Source organism: Rattus norvegicus, chromosome 9 (genome assembly GCF_036323735.1).
Source record: "Rattus norvegicus strain BN/NHsdMcwi chromosome 9, GRCr8, whole genome shotgun sequence".
In the NCBI taxonomy this organism is placed as follows: Eukaryota; Metazoa; Chordata; class Mammalia; order Rodentia; family Muridae; genus Rattus; species Rattus norvegicus.
Window position 1 is genome coordinate 31,093,251 of NC_086027.1, and position 19,911 is coordinate 31,113,161.

The window sequence follows — 19,911 nt, forward strand, 5'->3', positions numbered from 1 at the left end:
CAGCCACACCAGGGTGGGTATCTTTGCGTTGATACACTAAACCACATTCATGGTCATATGGTATTTAACTTGTGTGTTTGTGTGTACACATTTCCCCTGATAAGGACACCAGTAATCACATTTGGGAACTCCCCTATCAGGTATGACCTCAGCTTGACAACGTCTGTAAGGGATGGTCTTTCCAGATGACGTCACACCGGCAGGTGTCCTGAGTTAAGAAATATAACTCTGTAGGAGGTAGAATTTACCCAACAGCCCCATTCTAGGGAGGGCCTCCTGGGCAGCATCTGTGAGGGTGCTAGCTACTGACTCGGAAGATGCTGTGCTAAGCTTTAGCTACTTAAAGCAACAAGCATTTACTACCTCTCCTGGCTTAAGAGAAGAAATGTATCGCACAAGAGACAGGACCCACAGTGTGTCTAAGATTTTAGGAGCCAGTAATCCACTGAGAAGACCTCTATTAGCTATGGAGGAGGAAGGTAAGTTGAGTAAGAGTAGCTAAGGAGCTCTTCCTCTTGGTCCCATATTGAACTCAAGTTGGAAGAGGCAAATCCGGTCTCAAAATGAGGGCCACAATCCAAAGGAACCAGAGCAGCTGAGGAAGCTATTTATTGGTGGTCTGAGCTTCAAAACCACAAATGATAGCTTAAGAGAGCATTCTGAGAAATGGGGCACACTTACAGACTGTGTGATAATGAGAGATCCTCAAACAAAACGTTCCAGAGGCTTTGGTTTTGTGACCTACTCTTGTGTGGAAGAGGTGGATGCTGCAACGTGTGCTCGGCCACTCAAGGTTGATGGATGTGTGGTGGAACCAGAGAGAGCTGTTTCTAGAGAGGATTCTGTAAAGCCTGGTGCCCACTTAACGGTGAAGAAGATTTTTGTTGGTGGTATTAAAGAGGATATGGAAGAATATAATATGAGAGATGCTTTGAAAAGTATGGCAAGATTGAAACCATAGAAGTTATGGAAGGCAGGCAGAGTGGGAAAAAGAGAGGATTTGCTTTTGTAACTTCTGATTATCATGACACAGTTGATAAAATTGCTGTTCAGAAATACCACACTGTTAATGGGCATAATTGTGAAGTGAAAAAGGCCCTTTCTAAACAAGAGATGCAGTCTGCTGGATCACAGTGGTCGTGGAAGTGGATCTGGCAACTTTATGGGGTGTGGAGGAAACTTTGGTGGAAGAGGAGGCTATGGTGGTGGAGGTTGGCAGCAGAGGCAGTTATGGAGGTGGTGATGGTGGATATCATGGATTTGGAGGTGATGGTGGCAACTATGGTAGTGGTCCTGGTTACAGTAGTAGAGGAGGTTATGGAGGTGGTGGACCAGGGTATGGAAACCAAGGTGGTGGATATGGTGGTGGAGGAGGAGGATATGATGGTTACACTGAAGGAGGAAATTTTGGTGGAGGTAACTATGGTGATGGTGGGGAACTATAATGACTTTGGAAATTATAGTGGACAGCAACAATCTAATTATAGAACCACAAAGGGGGGTAGTTTTGGTGGAAGAAGCTCAGGCAGTCCCTGTGGTGGTGGCTATGGATCTGGAGTTGAAGTGGTGGATACGGTAACAGAAGGTTTTAAAATAAAACAGAAACAAACGGCTATGGTTCTTAGCAGGAGAGAGAAGCGTTGTCAGGAAAGCTGCAGGTCACTTCGAGACAGTCGTCCCACATGCATTAGAGGAACTGTAAAATCTGCCACAGAAGGAACGATGATCCATGGTCAGAAAAGTCACTGCGGCTTAAACAGGAAGCCCTTCTTGTTCAGGACTCGCACAGCCACAGTTTGCAAAAGTGCAGCTGTTGACTAATGCAATGAGTGTCAACTAGATGTACATCCCTGAGGTCTTTTATCTGTTGTGGCTTTGTCTTTGTCTTTTTCTTTTCATTATATCAGGTATATTGCTCTGTAAATTGTGTTAGGGGTACCCGGAATAAAAAATTAAGAAATTTTTAACTTAAAAAAAAAAAAAGAGTAGCTAAGGAATCTGAGGAGGAGCAGGAAACAGTGAAGTGGTGTAGATCCAAGGAGCCATGACAGTTCTACATGGGAGCTTGAAGTGTGAGTGTTGAAATGGGAGCCTAGAAGTCAATGGCGACGCCAAGAAGTGCAACTTCTGTGGGGAAGAAGTCTCACTAGAAGAGAAAATAGAGCATGAGGAAGCTTCTAGAAGAGGTCAGTTCTAGAAGATTTTGGAGTCTTGCTCTAGCCCTCGGTTCTAGAAGATTTTGGCTAGAACAGGGCAAGTGTGCAACTGTGGACTTTGTTTGAGATATAGAAGAGGGAAGAGAGGCTAAGAAGGCTAGACTGAATTTATTTAGGGAAGTCACCTACCACCGAAGATTGACTGAGGGCCTGTGGAAAGTGCGCCCCCTGGTGTTGAAGCATGGAGCCACAGTCACACTGCCTTAGAATCCGAGCTTGCATGGTTTGTTGCAAAAAGAGAAATCCCTTTTCCTCTGGTTTTAAGTTTGTCTTAGAATAAACTGCCAGAGTCTGACAGGTGGGAACAGAAAGGGAGAATCGAGAAGTTCTCGCTTCCTCTTATCACCTTCTAGTCTGTTCACTTCCATTCTGAGTCACCAAGGACTCCACTCTCTGTTCATAGAAAGGTCTTACAGTTTACCAACTCCATGTTTCGTTTCGGTGTCATTGAACCACGGCAGCTTTGTGAATGGTGAAGAGAAGAGGAATCAGTGGAGGTGTCAGGATCCAGCCGTTCACCCATCCACTTGACAAATAACTTCGGCTCCTAGACTTGAGGGGTATTTGTAGAAACTCAACAAGGCACGTATAAGTTAATAAGGAAAATACCAAGTCACCAGATGGCTCTGGTGACGATGTCCTACAGGTGGCATCGGTAGGTGATTCAGTATCAGGCCATGCTGGTGTGTTGCTACAATGGGCGTTGAAGATGGTGGAGAGGCAGAGTATGAAAATGGAAGAGTTGATGCTCTTTGAGTGGGTCTGGCAACCCTCCAAGGGGGCTGAGAGGTGTAAGCTGCATCTGAGAGTTTGATAAGGAGTCATGTCTACGGCCATACCACCCTGAACGCACCTGATCTTGTCTGTTTGATAAGGAGTCATGTCTACGGCCATACCACCCTGAACGCACCTGATCTTGTCTGTTTGATAAGGAGTCATGCCCGGAGCCCTCGGAACAGCTTCTCCTTGTTCCCTTGTAAGATCTCAGCAGCATGGATCCCACGTTGTCCCTTAGCCAAGAACACACACGGACGTGATCAGATAAACAGGAAGGGAACTGCCAAGTATCCCCAGGGCTTTTAGTTTTGGCTTCTGATGAATTATGCTAAATTAGCAATGCTAAAATTGCTTGTAGGAATAGAGAACAGCCCCTCTGCACAGAAACTTCTCAGAGAACCTCCCTTAAATAGCATGACGCTTAGCTATGGGACTAACCACTGCAAACGTGTGATCTGTCGAATTCCTCCCTACTTCGTAAGAAAAGAAACAAATGGGGTTAGCTCAGTGGTAGAGCACTTGCCTGGAAAGCACAAGGCCCTGGGTTCGGTCCTCAGCTCCGGGAAAAAAAAAAAAGAAAAAAAAAGAAAAAAAAAAAAGAAAGAAAGAAGAAAAGAAACAAACATTTCAAAGGACCTGGATGAAAAATAGAATCATCAATGAAGTGGATTAAACACACACACACACACACACACACACACACACACACACACACAAATTGAAGATTGGCAAGAAAAAGAGGAATTAGCAGTAACAGAGAGTGGGCTCCTCTTGAGCCACCAGCAAGATTATGATGGCTCCTCCTTTTGTATCTTCAGTCATCTCAGCAACTTTTTTCCACTCGAAGATTAAGAACGGTGGATAATTCGTTTTTCTCTTTTCTTTTGTCAGGCGGCGAGGTTTGCGTGTTCCAGCACTTGCCCCTGCTGGAAATGAACAAAACTGTGCAGAGAGAGCAGCGACATCTCCAGGAAATAGACCTGCTATGAGAAGACACAGAGGAGAGAGCCCCGTGTGGTTTCTGCATCAACAGAAATATGGATACCACTGAGTTGAAGCATAGGCCAAATGGAAGGCTGGGCTTGTACTAAAACACTAAGCTACCGAATATCGAGGTTCATTAGAAAGAAGAAGGAGAAGACTTGGGGTTCATTAGAAAGAAGAAGACTTGCATCAAATCTATAATGAGCGATGAACAAAGGGTAATGAATGTGTCAGTGTTTCTACAACAGAAAGTCCAGGGGTGAAAGGTCCAAAAGAGCCGATTCTCAAGGCTTAAAATATTCAAAGAAGAGGAGGAGGAGAAGGAGGAGGAGGAGGAGTTGTTCTGCCAAGGGACATAAGGTGGCAGCTCCTTATGTGGACTGCCCCACCTCATGGATTATTAGAAGTACACACCTATGGGTGGCAGCTGCCTGAAATCCCTCCAATAGTCTGACACCCAGATCGATTCAACATAGCCAAAGTTGGGGCTAACTCCCCAGTTCTCTGGAAATGGCATGTTGGGAAATAAAATCTCTCAGGGAACCAGGCAGTTTCTCAGAAAGTGCAACCTGGGAGTTATCAATAACACAGACATTCCATTACTAACTAGGTATGTGAGATAGATTGATGAAAATACATCAGCAGTAATTTGCATAAGATATTCACAGAAAAATCATTCATTATACTAAAAAAGAACTGCCCTGAACACCCTTTGAGGGGTGAATGGAAGAGCAAACGGTGCTGTGGTGGTTTGAGTGAAAATGGCTCATAGGCTGGTCTTGATGGAGTAGAATGGGTGTGGCCTTGATGGAGTGGGTGTGGCCTTGATGGAGTGGGTGTGATCTTGGTGGAGTGGGTGTGGTCTTGGTGGAGTGGGTGTGGCCTTGATGGAGTGCTTTGAGGTTTCAGATGCTTGAGGTAGGCCCAGCCACTCACTGTCTCTTCCTGCTGCCTGCCGTTCCAGATGTAGAGCTCTCAGGTACCTCTCCAGGATCACGCCTGCCTATGTGCTGCCATGTTTCTCACCAGGATGATAACAGGTTAAACCTCTAAACCTGTGAGCCAGGCCCAGTGAAATGCTCCCCTTTATGAGAGTTTTTATGGTCATAGTGTCTCTTCACAGCAAGAGAAAACCTAACAAGACAGATGCTGTAGCCAGACGGTGGAATATTATTTGGCCTGGAGGCTGAGTGAAGTTCTGACTTATCGTACACTTTGCTGAATCTTAAGATACTCTTACCTTACATGAAAACAGACACAAAATGCCACATAGTTTCTGATTCTCTTCATGTGAGCCGCCCAAAGCAATCGCATCCTCAGAGACAGGAAGCCGAGAAGTGTTCGGGGAGGTGGGGACTAGAAAACAAGCACACAGCTTTCCTCTCAGGGTGGCGGAAATATTCCGGAAGCAGAGAACGGTGACAGTTTCATGCTTTTGTGCATTGATTATACACCACAGATTTATGCTCTTTAAAGAGTGACATTATAGGGCCGGAGAGATGGCTCAGTGGTTCCAGCAGACCCAAGTTTGGCTTCTGAGACCCACATCAGTCAGCTCACTTATAGTTCTAGTTCCAGAGGATCCGACATCCCCTTCCGGGTTCCGTGAGCACAGATATGCATGTGGTGCACAATACGTACATATGGGTACTCGCACATACGCATAGGAAAAAGAAATAAATTTATAGTGTAAGAGGCGATATGGAAGAGTCATCCAAAGGACACATGTGGCTAGAGATGGGTAAGGTTACACAGAGGCAAATCCTCTGTGGCACACGGAAAATTATTGTAAGAAAAGTCCTGTGTGGGCTTAAGATGAAGGAGGGGAGGCCTGCCTGAGGTGGCGTTGCTATGCTGGGGACTTTGTTTGAGTCAGGTCTTCACTGTGCACGAGCTGTGCCTGTTTATGTGTATGGGTGCTTTGTCTGCACATATACCTGGGCACTGTGTGCATGCAGTGGCCGCAGAGGCGAGAAGAGGGCATCGGATCCCAAGGAACTGGAGTCACTATGCTGGTGCTAGGGACTGAACCGAGGTCCTCCGAAGGAGCAGACAGTGCTCTTAACGACTGAGCCATCTCTCCAGTTCCAGAGTCATGACGCTCATGCAGAGAACAGAGCAAAGACAACAAGCCCTAAGTGCCTTGTCAACATTTTGCCAGGAATGACTCTACAAATGCTCACCTCAGCTGTGGCTCTGACCATCATAATAATCTCCACACCTGGGAGTTGGCTAGGGACATAAAATATGGTTTTACGTTAGTCATCCTAGTGGATTTCTAAGGATTAACTCTACACACAAAAACCCCACATATGCCAGTGTTCCGTAACCGTGAACTCTCTTCCAAGGGTGCAAAGTCTGTGGGAGAGCGGTTGTTCTTGTCTCTGGGGATTAATATAGAGGCAAAGGATCCAGCACGTTTGAGAGGTTTGATTGTTTTTCTGCCAATCTGACCATCTGACCGAAGACGCCAAGCTTCCTTAGATCAAAGGAAGAGTGGTTTGTCATTTTCTTCTGCTTTTGAAACTGTCTGTGATGGCGTGAGCTGTTTCCAAGAAGTCAGTTCAGAAGACAGTGGGACAATGCTTGCTTCTCCACGATGCATTAACTGCATCGGTGAGTGTCACTGAATACGAGTGTCAACAGGCGGACACCTCAGCTTACAGAAGAAGACCATGAAGAACACTCGTTCCATTTATGACTTATTTTTAAAGTTTCAACAAAATCTCCAGTCTAGATCTCTAGATTGGATGGTACTTCCTGGCTATGATTTGATGGGGGAGAGTTGATCACAGAGAGTCATGGAGACTCAGGACCCAGTCTAACGGTGTATCATGCCGAATCCCAGGATTCTTCAGATGTTTAAGAGCCACAACCTTGTTGGCAAAAGACCAAGCAGGGCTTACATTAACCTGGTTAAATTCTCTTCCACATTGAAGGGTAGGACCCCAGCTTTCTGGGCATTCCTCACCACAGCAGGGATTCTGTTTCCAGCCCTCAGAAAAGCAGCCCCATCTCTTCCGAATCTAATGTTTGGGCCCATGTTCTGGAAAGGTTGGAATAGTCAGTCTTTCCTGAGTAATTCTCTTCCCTGGTTAAGCCTGTGAACATTCCTCGAAGTACATTACAAGTTTTGCTCTCTAGCCCCTAACATGTGATGGAAAGATAGAGAACAGAAGTGGGGCCTAGAGAAAGGCCTTTGGATTATTTTGAGCGTGGTCTTTAAAGAGATAATGGGACCTTAGTTTGTTTCTCTTCTGTTTTGTTTCTTGCTTTTAGGTACAGTTTTGTTTCATAGCAGGCTGTACCACAGTATACCACCTCATGCCCCAAAAAACAGAATGAACCCCTTAGTCTAAAATCCTTCAAAACTGTGAGTCAAAATTTGATTAACTGAGAGATTTTGTTATAATAGGGTAAATCTGATCATCACAGTCTCTCCCTTTCTGGGCCTTCAATATAGGCTTTTATAATCTATACCCTTATCATTATATTTTATGTTTATGGCTGTTTTGTCTACATGTCTGTCCATATACTGCATGCATATAGTGCCTGCGGAGGCTATAAAGGGTATTGGATTCCCCAGGAACTGTAGTTCTGGATGTGAACTGGGTACTGGGAATTGAACTTTGATCCTTTGGAAGAATATCCGTCTTTAGGGACTCCCTCTCCTCTCATTTCTGGGCCCTTTGTCTGAGATCTGTGTTCATTGGCTCATTTCTATGGTATATATTTCAGAGGGGCCAAGAGAAAGAAAGATAACAAATGAGGGACATCTTCAGCCATCTGTTCTCTCTGTTCATTTAGGAGAGAAGGAAGACCAGCCCAGGCCAAAAGCAAGGCTAGAAAGACATAATGGCCGTGGACATGACAAGGGAATGGGACAACTAAGCTTCCCCTCAGCCGGTTATATACCTCTAAACCTGAGAGCCCACTCCTTGGAAGCCGTTGCTCGAATTCAGCATTGAGCTTGCCCCGTCTTGCCTCCAGGGAGAATAAGTTTTCAGCAACCCTTTTCGGGCAGCTGCCTGCACTTGCTCAGACAGGAGCCTTTCTACCCTGTCCCTTGGGGCTTTCTGACATAACAATTTACTCCAGCTTCTCCAGTGTCCATTACTTTTATTAACATGACAAAGGGCCTGATAAGGCTCAGGGGTCCCACACCCACACCCACACCCCGTGTACCTCATGTCCACATGTGATGCTTAAATGCTTTGTATGGACCTTGTTTGAATCCTGATATGAATGATTTGGCTTTAAAATTCTTAGGAACAACCAAAGGACCAGTGAGTAGTGGTTAGAATGAAGGGAGAATTTATTTTTTGGTGTGGCTTTGTGTGTGGGTCACTTACATTTTAGGCTCAGGTAACCTATTAGATACTTTTCTTGTTTCTTGAGCACACAAAGGACAAACAAAGTAAGGGGTGGAGTTATGTAGTCTCAACTCACGGTTCAGTGGCTTCAGTTAGTCATGGTACAGATGTGACAGCCACAGTGACATAGTTTGTGGCAATGGGAGCTTGCTGTGGGGTTTGGTGACAGCTTGGTGTGTAGGAATCAGAGAGTTCAGACTAGAAGCAGGACCAGGCTGTAACTTTCAAGTGTCTGCCCCAAAGTCAGAGTGTCAACACCTCCCCAGGCAGCACCATCAGCTGGGGACCAAGGACTCAAATACGGGAACTGGTGTGGGACTTTTCTCAGTCAAACTCTTAACAGGTATTAAAACAAAGTAAGGCGATGTCTATAGTTGAATCCAGGGTTGGTGGGGAGGAAGACAGGGTATGCTTTAGTTCCATTGGTGGCTAGAACTCCATACTGCTTGGTGGTCTTGACAGTTTAATTTGTGCACTCAGGTGAGAAAGGGGAAGTAAAACCCAACAAAAGAAACTGGTGTTCAGACAGCGGATCAACTGATGAGTTCGCAAAAGTAATTCTCAGATCCTGTAGTAATATCTCAGAAGATGACCTCTACCGGCTCTCTCAGAGAAACCTCTGTTGGGTCTCAAACCTGGGACAAAAGGCTAATGAAGATGCCTATTTAACATATCAAAGCAGACCTGGCCATAGTTGTTGAGTCCCTACCCATCACAAGGTATGGCTGGCATATCCAACCCCCTACCCTAAACTCCTCCAGCTCAGGGGCTGGGCTGCCCTTCCCTATGTAATCCAGACATGTTGGTTACCTTTTGTCTGTCCTTTGCTCTTCTGCCTCTCTCTTTCTCCCTCTTCCCTGTCCTCACATGGCCCTGCTCAGGGTCATGCCCACTCTGGACTCTCCCGGATGTCCCAGCCTCTGGCTGTGCTCTCCTGCATATGAAACAATAAACTTCCTCCTTCACCATTCCTAGAAGCAGTCATGTCCTTCATTTTTTTTTTCATTCACTCTTTACCTGGGCTCTGCTCTTCTGTCACTTGTCATTATCCTGAATACAAGCAACCAGGGATAGGGACGGAACTCAGTGGCACAAAACTTGCCTCGTATGTGCAAAGGCCTGGGCTCCATGCCCATCCCTGTAAGAAAAATAAAACAAGCACCGGGAAATCGAGCGCATCTCTACATTCCTTCCCTTAGAAGATTGCCTTGGCTCCAGGAAGGTTGGCGAGAATTCTTTTTTGTTTGTTTGTATGTTCCCTACTTTATGGGCAGAGCTAAAATGAACCAAATGATCAAAACCAGAGTCAATCTAAAATTAAAAAGCCCCCTTGATATACTCTTAGTATGTCAAGTCAAGTCAATAAACAGTTGACTATTTGAAATTTAAGCAAATAACATCTTAAGGTACCTTCGTTAGCATATATTGTCTCATTTGTCAAACTCAAGTAATACATCTTAAATTATGGGACCTGAGGCATGACTGTAAGTTTTATTGATAACAACATAAAACCCATTTCTACCCATAACTTTGGGTCTATATGCATGTGAGTTTTATAGAAGACTTATAACATAATATAATTTACTTAGATATGTAGGCACTAAGAAAATATAAATTAGCTAGGTGTGGTGGTACACACTGTTAGTTTCGACAGTGACAGAGACAGGTAGATCTCTGTGGTCTGTGCCAGGCAAACCAGGCCTACATAACATAGTGAGACGTTGTCTCATTGAAATATGATAAAGTGAAATAATCCTCTTTTAAAAGTATATGTAGTAATTAATCCATTGGTTTGTGTGACTTAACAAACCCTTGCTGAGAGAAAAATGCTAGTCTTAAAAAGAATTGGTAAGATAGACACTTCTTCACAACTGTTAGCATCTTTGGTTTGGTTTGCTCATCACGCAGCTTGTGTGGGCTCTGACAGACACGTTAACGTAAAAATCCTGTTGTTTCTATGATACTTTTGATGGTTGCTTGATTTGTCTATGAGCTAAAGCTCTGAGAGTGGCTACCAGGCTCCCCAAAACCTTGTGTACTTACTCTGAGTTTATGTCTTTGTGTTTTAGGCCTCTGGATTCTAAGATCTGGGGAAGGGCTTGTGGCTAAACCTGGGACCCTCATTGTATCCCTATAGCTGGCCATGAAAGAAGTGTTGGAGCCTACAAGTGCTATCTTCATCACTGTCTGGACTCTACTTATTTATCTGGTGTGTGAATCCCAGACCAACAGGACCTTGCTATTCATAGCTGTATATGTCCATGTAGAAATGGTAAACTAATTCACGGAGCATACTAAAAAACTAAGGGTCCACCCCCATTTAAAAATGAAGAAACTAAGGTATGCTATAAAGAGACAAAGCAGACACTAGAATCAAAGGGTCAAATGGGAAGGAGGATTGGAGGGCAGGTGAAAGGAGGGAACACGGAGAGAGTCAATTAACACTAAAGGCCCTATGAAAAGCCACAGGGAAACTTACTAAGGTAGATGTTCCCCAAAACATACATCTATAAAAGCAATTTAAATAGAGTCACCATATAGTGGGGAAGACAATGCCCCAACTAGACATCTTATGCCACCACATCAAACCTCCATGTCTAGAGATGGGTTACATCTTGTTGAGTCACACACCAAAGGGGTGTGATAGGCACTTACCATCAAATGTTACAGGTTTCCCAAACTCTTGGTTTTCCCCCATAACCTGATAATGAGACCCTACCTACTGCTGAAGAAACACCTTAACTGGTGTCATCAAACATGAAGAGATCGAGCTGGTGCTCAATTAGAAGCTTCACTTCTACTGAGTAGCATTCACAGTGCTGGAAGGTACTTTTCATATTGCAGGAGGAGAAAATAATTGCCCACGTCACCTGGAAACGAACACTGTACCTACAATAGTGACCTGCCTGCAAGGTATTTTGGGGTGAAAGGGACACAAATGTTCTGGGAACAACCCACAGTTTGATAGTTAAATCCTACATGAGATGGAACCCACACCTGAGAATGCTGAAGTGGCCATGATAAGTCTAATCTTGGCCTAGAGGAAAAACTACTATTATTATTCTGCTAAAGGAGCATAGGAATAAAATGACTTCTTTTTTCAAAATCTTTATTAAGTTATTTTATTTTATCTATTGACATCCCAAAAGTTGACCCCCACTTCCCGGCCATCTCTCCCTGAGTTCTTTACCCCACCCTCCTCCACCTCTAAGAGGGTGCTCCCCCACCCATCCACCCCCATCTCACCCCTACCAGCATCTCTCTTCCCTGGGGCAATAAGTTTCCACAGGATTAAGTTTAATCCTCTCCCACTGAAGCCATACAAGTCATACAAGGGGTTGCCATTCCCTTCAACTTTTTCAGTCCTTCCTCTAAATCTTCCAACCTCAATCCAATGGTTGACAGTAATTACCTGCATTCGTCTCAGTCACTTACTGGTAGAGCCTCTCCAAGGACAGTCATGTTAGACTCCTGTCTGCACACACAATGTGGTCTCAGTAATAGTGTCAAGATGTGGTGGGCACACATGGGATAGATCCCAAGTTCGGCTGGTCACTGAGTGGCCTTTCTTTTGAGAACCCTATAGATAGGATAAGATAACTTCTAATGACATAGTACTACGCCCATAGAGGAGAACATGGCTCAGTTCTTATAGAAGATGGTAATTAAAGAAAGAGATCCACAACTGGGCAGTGTTCAGAGAATGAAAGACTTTAGAGCACCCAGCCATACATGAGATGTCTTCATCAAACCCTCTTTTGAAGGCTCAGAGATCTATGTGGAGGAGAAGGCAGCAAGAATTTAAAAGCCAGAGAGTGGCCAGGGACTCCAAAGAAAAAGTATCTTCAGACCCAAAGGACTGATAGGCACATGAACTCACGGAGAGGGTGACAGCATGGGAAGCACCTGAATGGATCCAAACCAGACATAATCCCAGCACTGAGAGGGAGAAGTGGACCCAAAGTCTTATCCTCAACCCAGAAGTTATTCACAACTGATGTCTGCTGGGAACAGGGAAAGTTGGCTTTCTTCAATGAAGAGTCATTGGGTAAATCAACCTTACTCTAGGCCAAGCTCCATGCTCTGGGGTTAGTGGCCAACACAAAACGAACTGCAAGTTCTTTTCCTGTGTTTTTCGTTTTGTTTTTGATATTTTTTTTCCTCCTTCTCATTGTCACTTTTTAGCTCGTTGGTCTGTTTTGATATTCTCTTTTTGATTTTTGTTGTTTTTCTTGTCAATGTTTGAGAGGTGGGGGCATGAATTTGGTTGAGCAGGGAGGTGAGAAGGATCTGAAGGGCATTGAGAGAGGGAAAATATGATTAAAATACGATGTATGAAAAAATATAAATAAATAAATAGACTAGAAGAGTCCCTGATTTTTTTTTAGGAAGAAATGTAAGCACAAGAGACAAGTAGATCTCTGTGATCTGGAGACTAGTCTGGTCTACATACCTGTCTTCAACAAACAAACAAAGAAATACAAACACGACTGGAATTCAATTCAACATTACAGTGTTATGGATCAATGTTCCATGGGAATTTGGGGGGGGGAATTCTAATACTGGACATAAAAATGAACTCAGGAACACGTAAGAAGACAAGTAGAGAGTGTATCTGAGAAGGTGGCTGGGAACTATGCCATTTAGCAATAGCAATTTCACCACGCTTGGGCACTAGATAGACAATAGAGAGAACAAGTCTGTTTGTGGACTCTGTGTCCCTGTGAAGTGAGTCTGCCAGTTCTCACGTGACTACTGCTGGGGTTAGCAGTGAGCTCTCATTGTAACTGTCCTTGGGTACAGGGCCAAGGGTTTTTAGACAGGGAGCTAGGCTTAGTCAGTAAAGTGCTTGCTATGGAAGCACAAGAACAGAGTTTAGATCCCCAGAACCCTTGTAAAAGCTGGGTGGTAAGTGGCTGTAATTACAGCCTGGTTGAAGGAGGGCTGGATAGAGCGAGAGTCCCTGGAGCATAGGCAAACTAGTCTAGGAGAGTCAGTGAGCAGCAAGTTCACAAAACCAAACCAAACCAAGAAAATGACCAAGGGCAATACTCAACATTCATCTCTGGCCTGCTTCTACACACACAGGTCTACACACACACACACACACACACACACACACACACACACACACACACAGAGACACACACACTCCAAAACAAAACACCGGAGGTGGAAAGGGATCCTAGCCCCATGCCTCTCTGGACTCTGTCCTGATTTCTATGGAATTCTCTTATCCTTGGTGTGCTTTGTCTCTGGTCTTTCCCCATCTGATTCCATTTCATGTACTCAGGCATCTAGTGCTTGCCACAGTTTCCACTGAACAGCTTTTCCTGTTCTCCCTCCACCTCCTGATCTCCCCTCCCAGAGTTTGTCACTCCTCCCCCTCCCCCTCCCCTTAGCCTGAGAAGGTGCTCCCTCCACCCTGGGCATCCCCCTTCCCTGGCGCATCAAGTTTCTACAGCATTAGTCTCATCCTCTCCCACTAAAGCCAGACAAGGCGGTCCTCTGCTACATACATGTTAAAGGCCTTAGATCAGCCTGTGTATGTACAGAGCAATTCAGGGAAGCTAGGTCGTGTAGATATGGTAGGTCCTCCAGAGTTCTCCAGTTGGTAAAATGTCTTCTACATACTAAGCACTCAGTAAATGATTGCTATTCTGAGAAAAGTAGTGGGTGCTATTTCTTTCTGTCCTTGGACTCATTAGTAAAACATCTCCTTTCTAGAGGTACCTCAAAGACTTTCTCTTGGACAAATATGTAAGAACTCCTTTGCTTAATGCCTTAGACTGACCATATGATGTCATTCCAACCTGGAGTCTTTACTGAGAATGTCATCATAAGGACTACTGGCTCAGTCTCTAGAAGGTTTCCCAACCTCAATCAGCTGGTCTATCACAATAATGAGCATCTCTGCCAAGAGAAGTTATGTTGTTTGCTCAGCTATCTACTCCCCCAAACTTCCCTGAAAAGAAAAGTCTATCTTGCCATCTCCTTTCCTCTCTGTAACTCCCTTAGGAGGTGCAAAATTCCGTCATGACCCTACCCTTCCTCTTCTTTGCACTGCATGGTCCTACGGAGTAGGTCAGCTCTTTGCTTCATAGTTTGGGATTTGATCAAGAGACTTAGCCAAGTGTCTCTTGACTCGCTATAGCTCTAGTGTGGGATGGTGAAGAGCTGTCAATGTGTGTGGAAGAAAAAGAATAGAGGAAGGCAGAGATGAAGGACAGGGTGAGGTGTATGGAGTTTCAGCTCCTCATCTGAGTTTTAAAGATTTAGTTATGGGACTAAAGATTTCAAATCTCAGTAATTTATGACATTGATGTGTCCATTCCCATTTTGCCAATGAAGAAACTGGCATGCATTTTAAGCACCTCGGGCAATACTAATTAAGAAGCAACCAGGATGAATAAATTCATTAGGTTGAAACATCTCCTTCTCCTTCTCCTTCTCCTTCTCCTTCTCCTTCTCCTTCTCCTTCTCCTTCTCCTTCTCCTTCTCCTTCTCCTCCTTCTCCTTCTCCTTCTCCTCCTTCTCCTTCTCCTTCTCCTTCTCCTCCTTCTCCTTCTCCTTCTCCTTCTCCTTCTCCTCCTCTTCCTTCTCCTCCTCCTTCTTCCTCTTCCTCTTCCAATTCCTCTTCCTCTTCCTCCTCTTCCTCTTCCTCTTCCTCCTCCTCCTCCTCCTCCTCCTCCTCCTCCTCCTCCTCCTCTTCTTCTTCTTCTTCTTCTTCTTCTTCTTCTTCTTCTTCTTCTTCTTCTTCTTCTTCTTCTTCTTCTTCTTCCTCTTTTCTCCTCCTCCTCCTTCTTCCTGTTATTCTAACTCTAAATTTCAGAATAGTGACTTTTCTCAATGAGCTATCTTTTTCTCTACATTTGATTCATAGGGATTTTCACACGTAGAGATATGAAATTTGGGATTTGCAGCTGAGCCATTTAATATATGTAAAACAACTCATATCCACGTATATAAGGAAGGCCATCTTGCTCATACAGGCACCATCCTCCTCCTGCAGCTCTTTAGATCTGGCACCCTTGGTCCAGATACCTCAAGGTACCAATCACGTCCCAGATCTGTCACCTGGCCAAGCCTGTCTCTCATAGCTCACAAACCTCACAGTTTATCTTGAGACATGGGCATGGGACTTGACGTCTAGATGTGTGTATTGTTTCAATTTCTTCAAAGAGAACATAGGTTATGTCTCTGAAAGAAAAATAGTTTTCCAAGGAAAAATACAGTACAAAAAAGGAACCCTTCGCTTAACTGTATGTTGTTATTGTTGTTGTTGTTAAAATACCCATGAAATATTGAATCTGCTATTGGCTTCGGAGAATATCACAATTAAACGACTAAGATTAACTTGGAAAGTAAAAATTGCCAGCAATTCCACCCTCTTGTTCACACTGTTTCTCCAGTCCAGGCTTGTCTTTGTGGGAGGGAGGAGAAGAATCCATACATAAAGAGAGAAAAGCTTGATCTGAACCACCCGCCACAGGAAGAGAGGATGAACCACCTTGCTTTTGAATTCTTTCCATCTGTTAGCGTGTGCAGACCTGTCTTTCTCTTCCTTTTATCGGTTATTTAATTAGGTTTGGGGAAGGTGTTTGGAAATAAGTCTATAGAGATATGCTTCATTGGTAGGGAGGAACAGAGTGCAGTCTTGTGGAAGAGGAGTACCTTTGTTTAGAGATCAAATTCCAAGTAAAAGCTTTCTTAGCCTTGTGCTTATGCCCTGTAAACTCGTTCTCTGAGACTCTCTCTCCCTCTCCCTCTCCCTCTCTCCCTCTCTCTCTCTCTCTCTCTCTCTCTCTCTCTCTCTCTCTCTCTGCTTCTCTGAGTTCTGTGTTGTAGCTGTCCAGAGGCTCAAGGTCAAACAGGACTCACTTGAAAGGAGGGCTGGAAATGAAAAGGGCAGGGGGCCAGAGACATGGAGCCAAACAATGTTTTGATCAAGGCTAAAAGTTTAATAGTCAGCACAGTGTATATAAAGGGAGAGACCACAAACCCATCCCCAGTACAGTAACGTGTGGGTAGCAACAGCACAGCAGTAAATCAGGTAAGTTTCCACATCTTCGAAGCTGGTTCATTCCAGCAAATCTTGGCTGCAGTTTGTTAACGCCAGCACACCAAAGCTCACAGCTGCAGCCAAGGCAGATGTTTCTGTTCAGGCGGGTAAAGCCTTCACTCAAAGTCAGCTTCTGCCTTCCTTGGGTGTTTTCACAGTCTCCCTAGCCTGCCAGACTGAGCAGGTCACTGTTCCCCCTTTTCTATTTTTGAAGGCTGGCAGTACTAGTTGTAGGATAGGGACACAACCTTTCCTTGTTTTCTGTAGCCCCGTCTAGGGCAAATGTTGGCCAGACGACCCTGTCTGTCTTAGATTGGCTTACCCATGTAGGCTCTTACCTGTCATTGACTAACTGGACTTCTATAGCACAGTCTTTCCCAGTCAGACCAGAGCCACGAAGAACATATCAAAGCTAAGTGTGCACTTAGTGCATTTCTTCATAGTGATTGATAACCACCATGGTAAAGAGCTGGGCTTGCTGAAATTGATCCTGTATGAGGGCAACCAATCTGTTTAAGATACAAGGTTCAAAGGTTAAAAGTAGCAAAATAATGATCAGGGGTCCAAGTAAAGTTGAAGTCAAAGTTGTCAACCATGGGGATGTACTGAACCAAGATGCAAACTGTCCTTGATTCTGTTCTCTGCCTCTCTTCCTTTTGCTAGTCCTTCTCTAACTTTGGCCATGGAGTCTTTAACTACTCCAGAATGATCAATATAAAAGCAACATTCTTCATTCAGAGCTGCAATAAAATGTAGAAGCTCTGTTTTTTCTAAATTAATAACTTCTTGGTGTAATTTTAATAAGTCCAAAGATAAATTTGCATGTTTCCAAACACCTCACAAGTGGAAAATGCACACTCTCCCAACTATATATAGTATCATTAAAAATTTTTGGCATTACACAGATCCATTGATAATTAGTATGACATCTAAATCTAGTTTGTATTTTTAATCCCTGTATTTCTTCCCCCCAAGAAATTAACCACCTCAAGTAAGGCATCTAATTTCTGTTGCATTTTATTATCATTTATATCCTCCTGAGTATGCAATGCCATGGAAACATTTCTGGATAAAACATACACAGAATGAACTGTTTGAACACATTGTGATAGGGCAATGGCAGCTGTAGTAGCACTAGAGATTAAAGTAATCAAAGCTATAACACCTGCGATAATTAAAACAATTATGCTTGACCAATGTCCTTGTCAACTCTTCAATTGCTAATAAACCCTTGTTGTCGAACCAATCTTCAGTAATATTTGCAGGAGCCATCACAAAAGCAGATTAAATGAAATCATTGCAGAATGCTTAGAATGGGTTTTAAAGACACAAGTCAAACTACAGTCGACACCAGCCACACCTAAAGTATTATTTTCAGAATATACAATAATGCTAATATTTCCTACTAATAGGACATATGGCATGCAAACATGTGGTGCAATAGGTCTGTTCATATAAGCTGGACTCGATCTTTCAGGCTGAGCACTCATATCGTCTAAGACAGCACCCAACTTCCATAGTATCCTTGTTGATAACCTGTGTGAGTCCACCAGAGTCCAGCAGACAAGGCTTCTGAGAGGAGGACAGGTAGAGATGGAGAGCCAGTAGCATAATTAGTCACACGAGCCACTCCCCTATAGTCTGAGCAGCCCAAAATCTTGAGGTCATATCTGTGGGGGCTGATGAAGCACAGGCTTATTCCCCCCCCCGTCTTTTCCAGGGAATTGTGATATTTGTGCATTCCCTCACCCCACAATTCGGGAACCGCTGCAGTGCCTGGTATCCCTCAGCCGCTAGGCCAGTGGGTAGAGTTACTCGAATGCTATTTACCAATCTTGGTGTGTATCGAGATCTTTTCTCTGCAATGTAGTACGAGATACTCTCAGACATCCAGTAGCGTTCCGATTTGAAAAGCATATGGAGATGCCAGTTCCCAATCCTTGGCAAATAATTTCTCTACTAATAGTGAAATTTCCCCCATCGGGCATATCCATTGACTTAGTGTTGTTTACCATTACCACAACTTCTGGGCCTTCCCATAGTGCTGAATGTAAAGGGGCAGAATCAAGGACCAGCACAGCTTCTTTGTCATCATGGTCGGGGCACTCTGCAAGCTCATGATCAGCATCATTCTGTGTCCCAGCATCAGCGTGTCTCACTCTGGCAGGGAGCAAGCTCCTTCGGCATCCTGCAGAAAAAAAACACAAACATGCCTTCTTCCCTGTATTAATACCTGAGCGGGGCCATGCCATACACCAGTAAGCAGGTCCTTCCATTTCACCCAGGCATAAGTAGCATATGCCTGTAAGGGGCTGTAGACACTCAAAGAGTTCCTTGGCATCCAAATTTTTAAATTTCAAAATAAAAAGAGCATGATTTAAGTAATTTTGTGGTGTACAGAGATATAATTCCCCCTTTTTTTTTATGAAGATACTGTTTTAAGTTCCATGGGACAATACTTGGTCCTTGAGGGTAATAAAGAATCCCAGCGATATGGGTAATATTAAATTGTTAACAAAACACCTCAAATGTTTGGCTGCAATAGCCAATTCCATTACCTGTCTTAACCTGATTTGGAACACCCACTGTGGACAAACCGACGTAGGCAAGGACTAGTTTTACTTTTAGTTGCTTCTCCTGTTAAAGCAGTTGCAGCTACAAAGCCTGAGAAGGTATCAATAGTCACATGTACATATTTTAATTTTCCAAAATCAGAAATATGAGTGACATCCATTTGCCATAATTGATTAGATACGAGTCCTCGAGGATTAACACCATTATGTGGTGGAGGAAGAAATTGAGGACATTGAGGACAAGTCTTTACAATTTGAGGTGCACATTCTCCAGACATACCCAATTGTTGGCTCAAGCTATCATCATTTTGATGACTTTAGGAATGAGATCGTTTGGCTAATTGTTTCTGTGTAAACCCTATAATCGGCCTGGTATGCAAGTCTGCTGTGACATTGACCTCATTAAGGGGTTTGGGTAATCTGGTGTAAGCTCTTAAATGTCCTGTAAAGTAAGAAACAGTACATCCTCTTAAATTAGGTTGTATTTGCATAAATAATTGCAAAATTTCAGAATTAGCAGTATCTAAAAAGAGGAACAATTTCAAGCAATTGTGAGCCACGAGCTATATATTGGCTATCAAATTAAATATATTGGTGTACAAATTAAAAGCTTGATTTTTCAACATTTCAAAAACAGTGGCTACAGCAGCTAATTCAATTATTTGTGCTGAAGGAGGGGGAAGAGCATAAACACGTGATCTAATTGCATATGCCGCCTTCCCATTGGATGAGCCGTCTGTAAATACAGTAAGTGCATTCTCTATTGGCCGCACGTAGAAATTTACAGGAAGTACAAAAGCATAGACGGAGGCGAATTCTAACAACTTGTCTTTTAGATGATTGCCAAATTTGCCTAAAAAGTTTGCACATGCAGTAGGTCAAATATCAGTATTCTGCAAAAACCAATTTCATTGCTGTTTGGAATA

The 19,911-nt window shown here is 43.8% G+C and overlaps 1 long non-coding RNA gene across 2 annotated transcripts in view; it reads right to left on the minus strand.

The window, feature by feature from the left end:
* Positions 1 to 17,412: 17,412 nt before the first annotated feature.
* The window catches only part of LOC102550123 (uncharacterized), a 30,980-nt gene continuing 28,481 nt past the window's right edge, over positions 17,413 to 19,911 (minus strand). For both annotated transcript variants that reach the window (XR_005489065.2, XR_010054950.1), the window contains one exon: positions 17,413 to 18,600. This is a non-coding gene — a long non-coding RNA (uncharacterized LOC102550123). The remainder of the gene's footprint in view (positions 18,601 to 19,911) is intronic.